Source organism: Hydra viridissima, unplaced genomic scaffold (assembly GCF_058129835.1).
Source record: "Hydra viridissima isolate aposymbiotic clone 2 unplaced genomic scaffold, HvirCarnegie_v1 scaffold_1, whole genome shotgun sequence".
In the NCBI taxonomy this organism is placed as follows: Eukaryota; Metazoa; Cnidaria; class Hydrozoa; order Anthoathecata; family Hydridae; genus Hydra; species Hydra viridissima.
The window spans coordinates 15,445,440-15,457,992 of NW_028324300.1; the positions used below are offsets into that span (position 1 = coordinate 15,445,440).

General features: G+C 30.6%; 1 pseudogene across 1 annotated transcript; it reads left to right on the forward strand.

The window, feature by feature from the left end:
- Positions 1–1,358: 1,358 nt before the first annotated feature.
- On the forward strand, positions 1,359–2,790 carry LOC149893539 (zinc finger MYM-type protein 1-like; annotated as a pseudogene). The gene is made up of 2 exons (XR_016449402.1): positions 1,359–1,850; positions 1,941–2,790. The product of XR_016449402.1 is annotated as a zinc finger MYM-type protein 1-like (transcript).
- Positions 2,791–12,553: the final 9,763 nt, after the last annotated feature.

Genomic DNA, 12,553 nt, shown 5'->3' on the forward strand with positions numbered 1-12,553 from the left:
GGCATAAAGTAATAATAATAATACCTTAATCGAAATGCATACAAAAATAAAATACTACAGGTTTTTCTTATCTTACTTATATTTTCTTAATAAATTTTTTCAACTACTTCTCATCAATATATATTCTCTTCATAGGCGTAGAACGCGCTGGGGCTCGGGGGCTCGAGCCCCATCCGGAAATTTGTCGCTGGGGCTTTGCCCCACCCGGGTGGAGCAAAGAAATTTTAGTATTTTTTTTCTTTGATAAATTTGGCAGTATTATTTGTATTAATTATTTAAAAGTTTTGAATTAAAAACCATTTGAATTAAAAAAACGTAAGTTTTTGAAGAAATTTTTTAATTGTTCAATGGTATATTAACTTTTAAGTAATAAGTTGTAGGATGTTGTAGAATGAAGAAGATTTGTGAATACTTTTCAAAAAAAGAAAACCAAATTGAAGCAGTTGCATTATATTCTGAATCTCAAAATGCTAATAACTTACAACATAATACTCATGAAAGTTTATCATTTGTTCAGTCAGATGATGCAACTGATTCAACCGCTGTTGTTGAAACATCGTTGCCTTTACATCGTAGTTCAAAGAAAAAGATTTGTACGAAGCTTTTATTTCAAACGGATTTTCTAATTGGAAGAGAGCGTCACAAATTTTTGGCTCTCACGAGCGATCTGAACTCCATAGGGCGTCTGTTACTACGATCGCCTCAGCAACACTGGAATCAACATTTATCCAACAGCTTAATCATTCCCAAAATAAAGAAATGATGGATAATCGTACGGCTTTATAAAAAGTATTACAACACTTCTTTATTTGGTAATTCCTCAATTTTGTTTAAAAAAAATTTAGATTAACTTTCAATGATTAAATTTATTTACTAATTAAATAAATGTTTCATCTTAATGTATTAGGGAACGCAAGGCCTTTTCATTCGTGGAAAGGTTGAAAATTATTCAAACTTTCGCATGCTACTCAAACTACGAGCAGACGATTCTCTGGAACTGAAGAAATGGTTGAACCGTCCTGAAAAACAAAAGTAGCTCTCTCCTGATATTGAAAACGAAATCCTACAAGACTTTGCTCATGCAACGCTTCGTAAGCTATGCGAAAGTATAAGGGAATCACAATTCTATAGTTTGATCCAATAAAACAACGGATCAAACTATAGAATTGTGATTCCCTTAAATGTCCACGAAAAAACAAGTTTCGATCTGCATTCGGTGTGTTAATAAAAAAATTAAAATTGAGGAGCTTTTAATGGGATTTTAGCAAACCGAGAACCTCAAGAACTGTTGAATGGACGTTTTGCGTCGATTTAGCCTGTTGATTCAAAATATTCGGAACAATGTTTTGACGGATCTTCTAACATGTCTGGAAGTATCTATGGATTGCAGACTTTAATGAGTGGGAAAGAAGAGCGGGCTTTTTACGTGCACTGCCGCGCTCATAATCTCAACTTGGTAGCACAACATTCGGTTGAAAATTAAACAGAGATCAGGAATATTATGAATTTAGTGCAATCATTCATCGTATTTACCTGTGGATCTCCAAAACGATTAGCATGTTTCAAGAAATTTCAAAATGTAGAGGATGTAGAAAGCGGAACATCACTGCGGCCATTTTGCCACACTCGATGGATCCTTAGAAAACCGTCCATTATATATATTACGAGTAACTATTCCGCCATTATGAACTGGTTAGAGGATTTTGAAAATCATTCTGATAATTCAGCCAAAAATAAGTCAGAAGCAGCGGGTTATCTGGAATCTTTTTGTAAGCTTGACACATTTTTCAAATTGGAAATTTTGCGCATGATCTTCACTTTAATCGAGGATGCTAATACAGCACTCCGAGGTAAATATTGTTTTATTTCATAGTGTCTTTTTTTTAATATATTATTTTAAGCAAATTGTAATGTTAAAAGTTTATTGAAAATTATTTTAGGTATGCAGCTTTATTTTTGCAAAGCAAGAAATACCATCAACACGTTTAAGGAGGTGTTAAAAGAAGCCCGGGGTGATACTCGCTTCAAAGTCTTATGGGATGCAGCCGTTGTAGCAGCAGAATGTAGTTTACTTGACAAACCAGAGATCCCACAGAAACGTAAAAATACATCAAAATTTACTGGAAGTGGAGTTCCATACTTTGCTACGTCTCCAGAGGACCACTACCACCTTTTCTATGCATCTCTGGATTGTGTTATAACGGGACTTGCGACCCGTTTCAAACCGGCTGAGACCACTGAGCATTTAGCAAATGTAGAAAAATTTCTCATTGGTCAGTGCTTGGATGTTGGATTCGTTGAGGCTTTTTACAAAGATGACTTTGAAGATTATAGAAGGCTACAACTCCATCGCGACATTTATGGATCATGCAAAGTTCAAGAATATTCAACTAATTAATTTTGAATCAGTTTTGAAAGAGCTTATAGACCATGATGGTGTCCTTTCTCAACTAATTTCACTGATTCCCGAGTTTATGAAAATGGTAAAAACTTTACTATGTATACCTGTCACCTCATGTACGTGTGAGCCCTCTTTTTCTTGTCTTCGTAGGCTAAAGACTTATTTGCGTTCTACAATGTCTCAGGAGCGATTGAATCATCTCGCTATTTTAAATTGCCATCGCGATATTGCCTACACTCTTGATCTTGATCATTTGATCGATGAGTTTATAATGCGTGCTTCCATACGCATGAACACATTTTACTTGAGAAAATAAATTACATTTTTATACCTATTGAAAAAACTTTTTATTTCTTATTATAGATTTTCATATCCTACAAAATAGTTTATGCTCCATCCGGGAAAACTAAAACTCTACGCCTATGATTCTCTTAATATTAACTTATACAAATAACAACACATTAATACAGATAATAACGCATATTTAAAGTCACTCAAATATCTTTTCTTATCAACTCTTCTCATAAGGTTCTCTTTAAATTTTCCATAAATTCTTCACATAAAATTCTCTTTAAATCTTCAAAAACTCTTTTCTCATAAAATTCTTTTTAAAATCTCTTAAAACTCTTTTCTCATAAAATCCTCTTCAAAATCTTAAAATTCTTTTCTGATAAAATTCTCTCGTAAGGAGAATTACTCAAAATCTCTTAAAACTCTTTCTTAATAAATCTTCAAAAAGTCTCTTTAAAATAAATCATTTCATCAAATTCTCCCCAAAAATAAGGATGCAAGATTTTCTCAACCGTTCTTTTGCTATCTGTCCGCAGACGTAATTTTGAATTCTCGTAAAGACAATAGATTTTTTCAAGTTCTTTTAGGACTTTTGTTTCAATTTCTGAATCATGGTATTCTTTAAAACAGGTTTTACTAGTTTTTTTTTCATTAGTCTTTGTCTCAGAATAGCGACAGAACTTTTGAGAACTTTAATAATTAAAATTATATGATTGTATTCAACATATTTTATAGCAAAATGAGTTTTCCTAGTCGTGACATGCCATTTAAAACCGTAATTTATCCACGCGAATAGCTTGTTTTACAAACGTATTTGATTATGTTCATCATAAGGTGAAAAGAAAACTGTTGTCGGTGGTAACGCACCGAAAACTGAGTGTTGAGATATTAATTCAAAATGGTTAAAATAAAAAACAAACATTCCACTTAAAGCGCGCGAAGGGTTAGTTGAGGATTAAAAGTTATTTATTGAGCGCTCAGCATTCGTTGTGCCTGTTCTAATATCAATGTTGAACCTGTTGAACCTGTTGAACCTGTTTTTATTTTTTACTGTTGAACCTGTTTTTACTTTTGAAAAGAAAAACATCCGTAATTTTATCAAAAACTCTATACATAATTTTAAAACACGCTTTAATAAACGATTACAGAAAGAAATTATTACTAACTGCTAAATGTAATTTTTTATGCACTTATTGCCATATATGGTGAAATATCTTTTCTCTAATCTTAAAAACAAACGCATTTAACAAGAAAAATATCTTTAGTGCAATATTTTGAAGACGAAATTTGAGAAATTTATGTAAGTATTTGTTAAATAAATATTTGCATGTAAATATTGTTTTATGAAAATAAAAAACTTACTTCGTTCGCATTCACTAACCAAATCCTTTCGTTAACAATCCGGTTTTTATATCTCGCCTGTTTTTGACGAATTATCCTTACGAAAGAACCAACTATACAAATACTAAACCGATGGTATTTGTATAGTAAGTTCTCCTGTAGTTTCAAATTCCTCTTTTACAGTATCGACGAAACTTTTCCATATCAGAAGTCAGCAAGCGTCGTAAATACATCTTGCGGACTCTTTTCAACTATCAATGAAGGTTCATTTGTGAAAATTAATAACCGTCTCAAGTTGGAAACCTAAAGAACATTTAATAGCCTTTAATATGATCAAACTCGTCCTCTATGAAAACTTGGTTTTTTAAACCGTCCTACGAATAAGAAGTCTGTTATTGGAAATGATAAATTCCACAAAAACCCTCCTAAAAATGTCAGCAAAATATTTTCGCGACAAATAAGTGATTGTAAGAAAACCGCATTAAAATAGTTAAATGAATTCTCAACCGTATTTAACAACTAACAAAATATTACCTCACCGAAATCGCTGAAAACTGACACAGATTTTAGAGGCTGAAATTAGAAGAAGCTGAAAACTTCTATTAGTTATTAAATAAACATATGACATATTTAATAACAGTTGTTTTTAATATGTAGTAACCTCATGCTGTTAATAAGCTTTTAGTTGATGTTTCTTACTAAAAGCTTATTAACATTTAGAAGTTAGGAGATTGGTGAGGAGCATGAGCACTAATCAACTCACTAGATGTTTCGAACCTCCAATGGAAAAGGAGTAGCTATGTTCTTAGCAATTATAAATAAATTGCCAAATATTTGCTTGCCAAATAAAGTGATTTGATTAAATATTTGATTGCCAAATAAAATGAGAAGAAAAATGGAATATTTTGTCTCATTATCGAAAAGATATTGGCAGCCTGTTTTACATAGTTAAAAAAGCATTATTCTGAAATTAAGTTTCAAATTCTGAAATTAACTTCCTAGTATTAAATTTCTTATACTAATTTTTTGATATTCAGGTTAAAAAATTTTCTTATTATTTATTAACTATCGCATCGTTTCCGTCTTACTTAAATACCTCTGCAAAATCATATTTTTTGATTTTTTTTCCTTCTATTTATTCAATCTTTTATTATTGTTTTTTTTTATTTCATATTAAAAAAATCAATAAAAGTCTTGTTAAGTGAAGTTTGACTGCAAAATGATACATTACAAAACTTTCGTTTTATGAAAAAAACGAGAATAGTAGAATGACGTACCGGTTAATTTTGTATATCTCCATTTTTTTTACTTCAAATACTCTTTTCTGCTAAAGATCTTTATGCTAAAAGGCGATTGATTGACGAAACCAGTGTTCGTGTGAACAGTTTTTCTTGGATTCACTTTCAAGAATCATGCAAACTTAAACCGTAGAAAAACAAGAAGAAATAAAAAGAAAAACACCAAGCCAAATCAACATTTAATTTGAAATTTTCGTAGAATGAAAAATTATCAAACGAAATGTTCGATAAACGAGATGTTAGATAAACCAAACGGAGATCGGTGTGATCGTTTTATTGGAGTTGAATTTTCACTTAAAAATGTTTCAAGCAATTAAACTCTCTTGAATTGAGATTCAACTCAGTTGTTATTTGTTTTTTAATTGGTCTCAGGTTTCTTATTTTTTTCTTACGTAGCAAACATTTTTCCGTGAAAAACATGTAGTCATATTATAATTTCGGACATGAATAGCGTGTCTGGATCTGTAAGCAGTTCTAGTGTAACACCAGTTACTATAAGAGCAGCATCCTAATCAAATCCAAGATCAGTGTAACATACAGGACCCAAGCCATACATTCTACTACAAATTTCTAAAAATCTCAAAAAAAAAAAAAAAGAGTAGCTTTGAGTAATACATTTAGCTGATTGTAAAGACGATATTCTGTAAGAACTTACTTTCCAAACTCATTCAACACATTTTTTGTGCGTGTTCATAATCTTTATCACTGATGTGCCCCACTACTTAGTCTAGAGTAAAATTCTTCATTTCGGATGAGCTCAGTGTCATTTAATTTCTCAATGTTTGTCATTTAATTTCTCAATGTTTGTCAAATAATTTCTCAATGTTTGTCATATGGATACACATTAAGGTGGGCTGAAAAATAAAAAATATTCAACTAATCAAAACGTGTCCCCTCCTAATACCTGGCTTTTGATTTGTAAAGCACATTTGCTAAGAAAAATATCTATGGTTATCACTTTTATCTAACTAACCTGTGTTTATGCCTCAAATGTAAGATTTTTGACATTTTTATTGGGTAAAAATGGAAAAATAATTATAAATGTATTGTAAAATCAGCTACAAGCATCAGTTTGTTACCAAATGATACAGAATTAAATTTAGAACATGTTTTATATTAATAACATTTTTTCCTAATAATTTTATTTAAGAAGTTATTGCCAAAAATCTAATTCTTTTTTTTTTTAGTTGAAATATAGTGGCATACATTACAAAAATATGACAACGGATACTTTTAATATATTAGATCTATGTTCAAATTAATTATCAAAATATATAGAAATCTTTACAGTTGTAGTTCAGTGGTTTCATTTACAAAGAAAACAGTGAAAAATATATAAAACATTAAGATATAAAATCACTTTTTGATTTGAAATTTTTAATTAATTTTCTACACCTAATTTTTTTTTCGAATAAATCCATCTCTGCGATCACAGAATCACAGAATCTGAAGCTTCATGTTGAAAGACATGTAAACCTGAAGTTTTACATGTCTTTCAACATGTAAACTCATTTTGTCAACCGTTCCCCTTACAAAATCATCCTCTTCACCATGAAAGTCTTCTATGAGGCCTTCTATACAAATGCAAAACTTTATTAACTGCTTTCCTTCTGACCTCTTCATCCTCGTCGGCTAACATTCCAATGAGAATATTTTCACCATGAGCAAAATAATTCTTATTTACTATATCTTTAGAACAAATGTTCTTAGCATTTGAATTAGGGTATTTATTGATGCTTTGAATCACATTAAATAGATTTTTGGGATCATCAGTTAAATATTTATTAATCATAGTATCAAATCAACTAGGAAAATACACCTTTACCATTAATTCGGCAATCAGCTTTAGACTTTTAGTAAACTTAGAAATAAATATATAATACCATTATATAAACCAACGAGAATGGTTCATAGGTCCTACTTCTGAAAAGGCCAAATCATTATCTATTCTTTTCTGTGATTACACCCCAACAGATGCGATAAGAATAGTTCTGGTCAGTCGATAAGTCATCAATAACTTTATTGTCAAGTATGGCAAGTTTTGGATTTGGAATTTTGAAAATCTCATAAAACATGTAATCTTCACCTGTCATTTTTAACAGAAACTTCTTTACAATTTCTGCCAGTTTCTTGTGGTCTTTTTGATGAACATCAAATAATTGATATGCCTCTTGTATAAAAGTTGCTGCATCTGTTTCATATTTTGTCTTTTTTTCGTCATTATTCACGAATTTATAAAATTTTTCCATATAAATGCTGAGCTTTGTTTAAATTCTAACGACAGATATTGGATAAATGTTACAACTTACCCATAGATTGAATGGTCTTACACTAACACCTCTCTGAACACTGTCATTCCTATAGTCTTTAAAGTAAAGACATCTTTCAAGTACTTACTTTAAAGTGGAAAGTTTTCAAAAAGGAATTTTTTCTAAGGGTTTAAAAAGTTGATACACAAAGCGTTTATTTAATTTTTTTGCTGTTTTCCTTATAGACATTTCTAAATATATTAAAACTGATGATGTTTATTAAATTATGCATCTAAAAAACGACCAAATAAATATTAAATCTGTCAATTTTTGAAAAAAAAGGTCGATTTGTTTTTAGTTTTCTAGAAATGACTTTTTAAATATACATCTTACAAGATAATGTCACAGTATAAACATTGTTTGAAACTAAACTCTGCATCTTTTAACGTAAAACCTATGCTCATTAAACAAATATAAAGCATTTTATGAAGAATTGAAGGATTTTTAACTTTAGAAATTTGAGAATTTTTCTGAAGTCTTTTACATAACCTCAAGTGGATCGGCTAAAACTGGTAACCACATGGTTTTTTCTTCATGTTGGATCAAACTATTTTTATCAAGATTTTTAGATGGAGAAACAAGATCAGGTGACATGACTAAAATATCAATAAGTCTAAGTTACATCATCTATCTTAAGATCTTTTATGAAGCTTAATTGTATTTCTTCATTGTTAGGCATTCTGCTTTTGTTACCTTCACTTTTCATAAGATTTATAATAAATAGATGACATTTATAACTGCAATGACTTTAAAAATTTTTGTTATACTTCTGTGAGTAAAAAAATACCGGGAATTTATCTAAAAATCAAAAAAATCTTTATTTTTTCTTCTAAATTCATTTCATCTCCTTCAAAGTAGTCCTCCCACTTATGCAATACACTTGTTCCAACGCTTTTTCTAATTTTCAAAATACGCTGCAAAGTCTTCTTCCGGTATAGCCTTCTATTCCTTATTCATTTTGGTTTCATTTTTTTTTTTTGGTTTCATTTTTTTTTTTTTTCATTTTGGTCTAATCTATCAATTCAGAACGCTATCCATGCGGCGGTCACATAAGTTTAGTAAATAGCCAGAAGTCATGTGGTGCTAAATCAGGAGAATACGGTGGTTGCAGAACGACACAAGTCAAGTTTGTGCCAAAATGATCACGAATTTCGAGTGCAGTGCATCGTGATGCAATAACCAAGAGTTTTCTGTCCAAAAATCCGGTCTTTTTTGACGCACTGCATAACGCAAACAACGAATAGCACCTAAACAGAAATATTCGTCGACAACTTGGCCGGTTGGAAAGAATTCTTAATGCACCACATCACAACAATCAAAGAAAACTTTCAACGCGACCTTGATTTTCGACTTTCATTGACGTAATTTTTTAAGATGTCGTCTTACCTTTGGCACGGTATTCATCCAATTGGTCGGTTATTTCCGGGCAGTAAATGCAGATCCAAGTTTCATCTTTAGTTATGTGCTTTTCATTTTTTCTTGGTAGTCAGAAAGCATTGTTTCACACACAACGCATAGCTGTTTTTCCATGAAATCGAGCGTTTGTAGGACTATAGAGATTTCACTTTTCTGAGGCCCAAACGCTCATTCAAAATCTCTCTGATTGATCTCACTGATCCTTCCGATATTACAACAAGGTCAGTAAGGTCTCGGACAATTAATCAAATTTACTTGCACCAGTTCGTTGGTTTCGTTGACTTGTAGCTCATCTGATTGTCTTGCCCGTGCCTCGTCTTTAACGCTTTCCCGACCTTCTATTAGCATTTTACACCACTCATACTCTATTTTTTTCGATAGAGCTTGCTCACCAAACTCCTTCTGCAGCATTTTTGTAGCGAGAAATTTCATTCCGCACAAAAATTATAATGGAACTGCGTTGTTTCAGATATAAAATTTCCAAAAATTCACTTTAGCTGTTTAGAAAAGGACGCCTATTTATCGCACACAAATGAATAATTTGACCCGAAATTTGGAACGGATGTCGATGACAGTTGTGCCAACTTTAAAATAAAAGCATTTGTCTCTATCAAAATCACAGTAAAATTTAAAATAAAATTCCACCTTATCATTTACCCAGAGTAGTATAACACTTCGCTGAACTCTCAAATTTCATTTTTTTTCTTTATTTTCTCCGGCGTAGTGATAATGTTCTCTTAGTTTTTTGTCAGTTTCGGTAGGACTCTGGACCATAGCACTCTTTGTACTAAATTCACTTTAACATATTCAACACTTTCTTGCACCCCAAAATTCATTCTTGTCACCTTCACCAAATAAAACAGTTCGTGGTTGATACTGCTATATTTCCACTAACCTCTGTGGAGCATCTTCACCACCAGTTGCTGCAGTGTAAAGAACAGGTTTCTAAACACTACTATCCAAAAACTGAATGTAATAAAAGTTAGATAATACATGCTTTTGATATTGTTTAGATAACTATTTTCTGGGTTTAACACATATCAATAGGCTTTATGATTGACTCAAAAAAGGCGTATACAAGGTCAGGCATGTAACATACTTCCTTCTTTTATTAATTTTTATTTTAACATTCTCGTTAGTATTGCAGTATTGTTAATGTTTATTTAAAAACCTTGTAAATGAAATGGGTTTAGACATCCAAGACTGAAATTTGTTTAGAATTTCTATTTGATGCTTATGATGATAATAACTTGCTGATATTAGTAATAAGCTGATAGTGCTTTTTCTTTGAAACGTCTGAGTGCATTTAACAGCAAAAATTTTAAGATATATTATTGATTTAAATGACCAAGCACTTTTGTATTAAACTTTGTAAAATTATAAATAATGTGATGCGTCATAAAAGTTTCAAACAAGTTTCAAACAAGTTATTTTCAAACAAGCAAATTTCAAACAAGTTATTTAAATCTGTAGCTTTTAAATTTAGTTTTATTTCAAAATGAAGTTCAGCATCTATTTTCTACAAATTCATCAAGCATTTCATCTAATTTTTTCATTATACATTTTAGAACCATCTTCACCTTTGTTTTTGTGTTGTCATCCAGAAAACGGTCTACTATTAATCTTATAGAATTGAAAAAAATTTCAGCATTGTCACATATTTCACCATTATTTCGTTGTAACCATCTGTTATAAAAATATTTTTAACAGATTTTTCAAAGCAAATTTTTTTTTTTAAATGTTAATACTCATGAAAGCTTCTTTTGTTTATTTTGCTTTTGTATGTTTGTTTTGCTCTTTGTATGTATTGTTTTTTTTTCTTATGTTTGTTTTGCTTTTTGTTTTTTAACCTGTTTTTTTAGCAATTGAATATCATAGTTGGTATCTTTTCTCTTTGTTATTTTTATTTCATTATCAACATCATCTAATTACTAATATCAGTCATTAACCTTCGATTTTTCTGATACCTTGTCTCATTTCTTTTTACCATTTGATATTTTTGGTATGTTTGAGAAGATTGACGATACTTTAGGTGCATCATCGAATGCTATTAAATCACCTACCTCACGCTGGACTGCACCGGTTGCGTCTAATATTTAATCACCTCAGGCTTTTTTCATTTTGAATGACCATTTAGAAAAATTATTTCAGCCGCACATTTTAGTTTCTTCATCGTTGACAATTTATTGAAAGGCTTTTGAGTTTTTCATCTCTTTGTATCTACAGCTCTAATTCTAAAATTGTAGTTCTCCACACATTGGTCCATTTAGTTGTGAAATAGAACTGAATGAACTATTGTGTAGAGCACTACAACAATATTTTTTACTTTTACCATTAAAAAATTTTAACTTTTACATGGTCATATCACATTTTATTTTAATATAATAAAACTATGATAAAAAATTATTTAGCACTAAAAGAGCCTTTGTGCCAAGCACTAAATAGTCTTTGACGATACATTTTTCTATATCTATAAGATATATGATATCCTCTTCAACTTTTTTTAAAATCTGATTTAGCTCCTAAATAATATTAAATGTATCATTTTTTGTTTTTACATAACCTTTGATAGAATTCTTTGTTTCTGATAGAGGCCCACTTAATTCTAAATTAGTTTCAGTAAGATATTTTAAAACTCTGATTTAAAGAAGCCATCTTTTCACTTTTACTGTTTAACTTGTTAAAGTCTACATAACATTTTTTTATTTTCTCGTTTCAGATTAACTGTTACAGAATTCAATTTCTAGAGCAAATATACTTTATGTATAAAAATATATGTAAAATATTTTTATTAGTACAGAGAACCTGGATCTAGTTCTAAAAGTGGTTATAAACTAATGCGTAGCATTAACCTACTTAAGTAGGTTAATGCTACGCTAAAATAGGTAACCATAGTAACCAAATAAAAAATAACACCCTCATAATAAGCGCAGACCTTGCACTGGTGTTCGTAGCAAACTTAGTATGTATAGCTCACATAATAAGTCTGTAACCACGAAAAGTAGGTCGTTGCCATGCAAAAACCAGGTATCCATAACAACAAAATAAAAAATAACACCTTAATAATAGGCGCAGACCTTACACTGATGCTCATGGCAAATTTAGTGTATATAGCAAACATAAAAAATCTACAACTACAAAAAGTAGGTTGTTGCTATGCAAAAAAATAGGTATCCATAGCAACTAAATAAAAATTAACGCCTTCATAAGAAACTCAAACCTTATATTGGTACTCATGCCAAAAATAGTAAATGTAGCACTATGATTAAATTATTTATTAATTTTGTCTCAAAATTGGCCATTCTGGCCCACTGTGCGGTCGCGAAAATATGAAAATTGTATCTTAGAATGGAGAAATATGTATGTGATTGTATTAGTGCGCAAAGACCATTGCGTGAAATGATCAGTGTGAAATGATTATGAATATATTCAACAATAAAAAAAAGCAACCAAAAATAATTAACTAGTCAAAGATAAGAAAAAACTTTAAGATGATT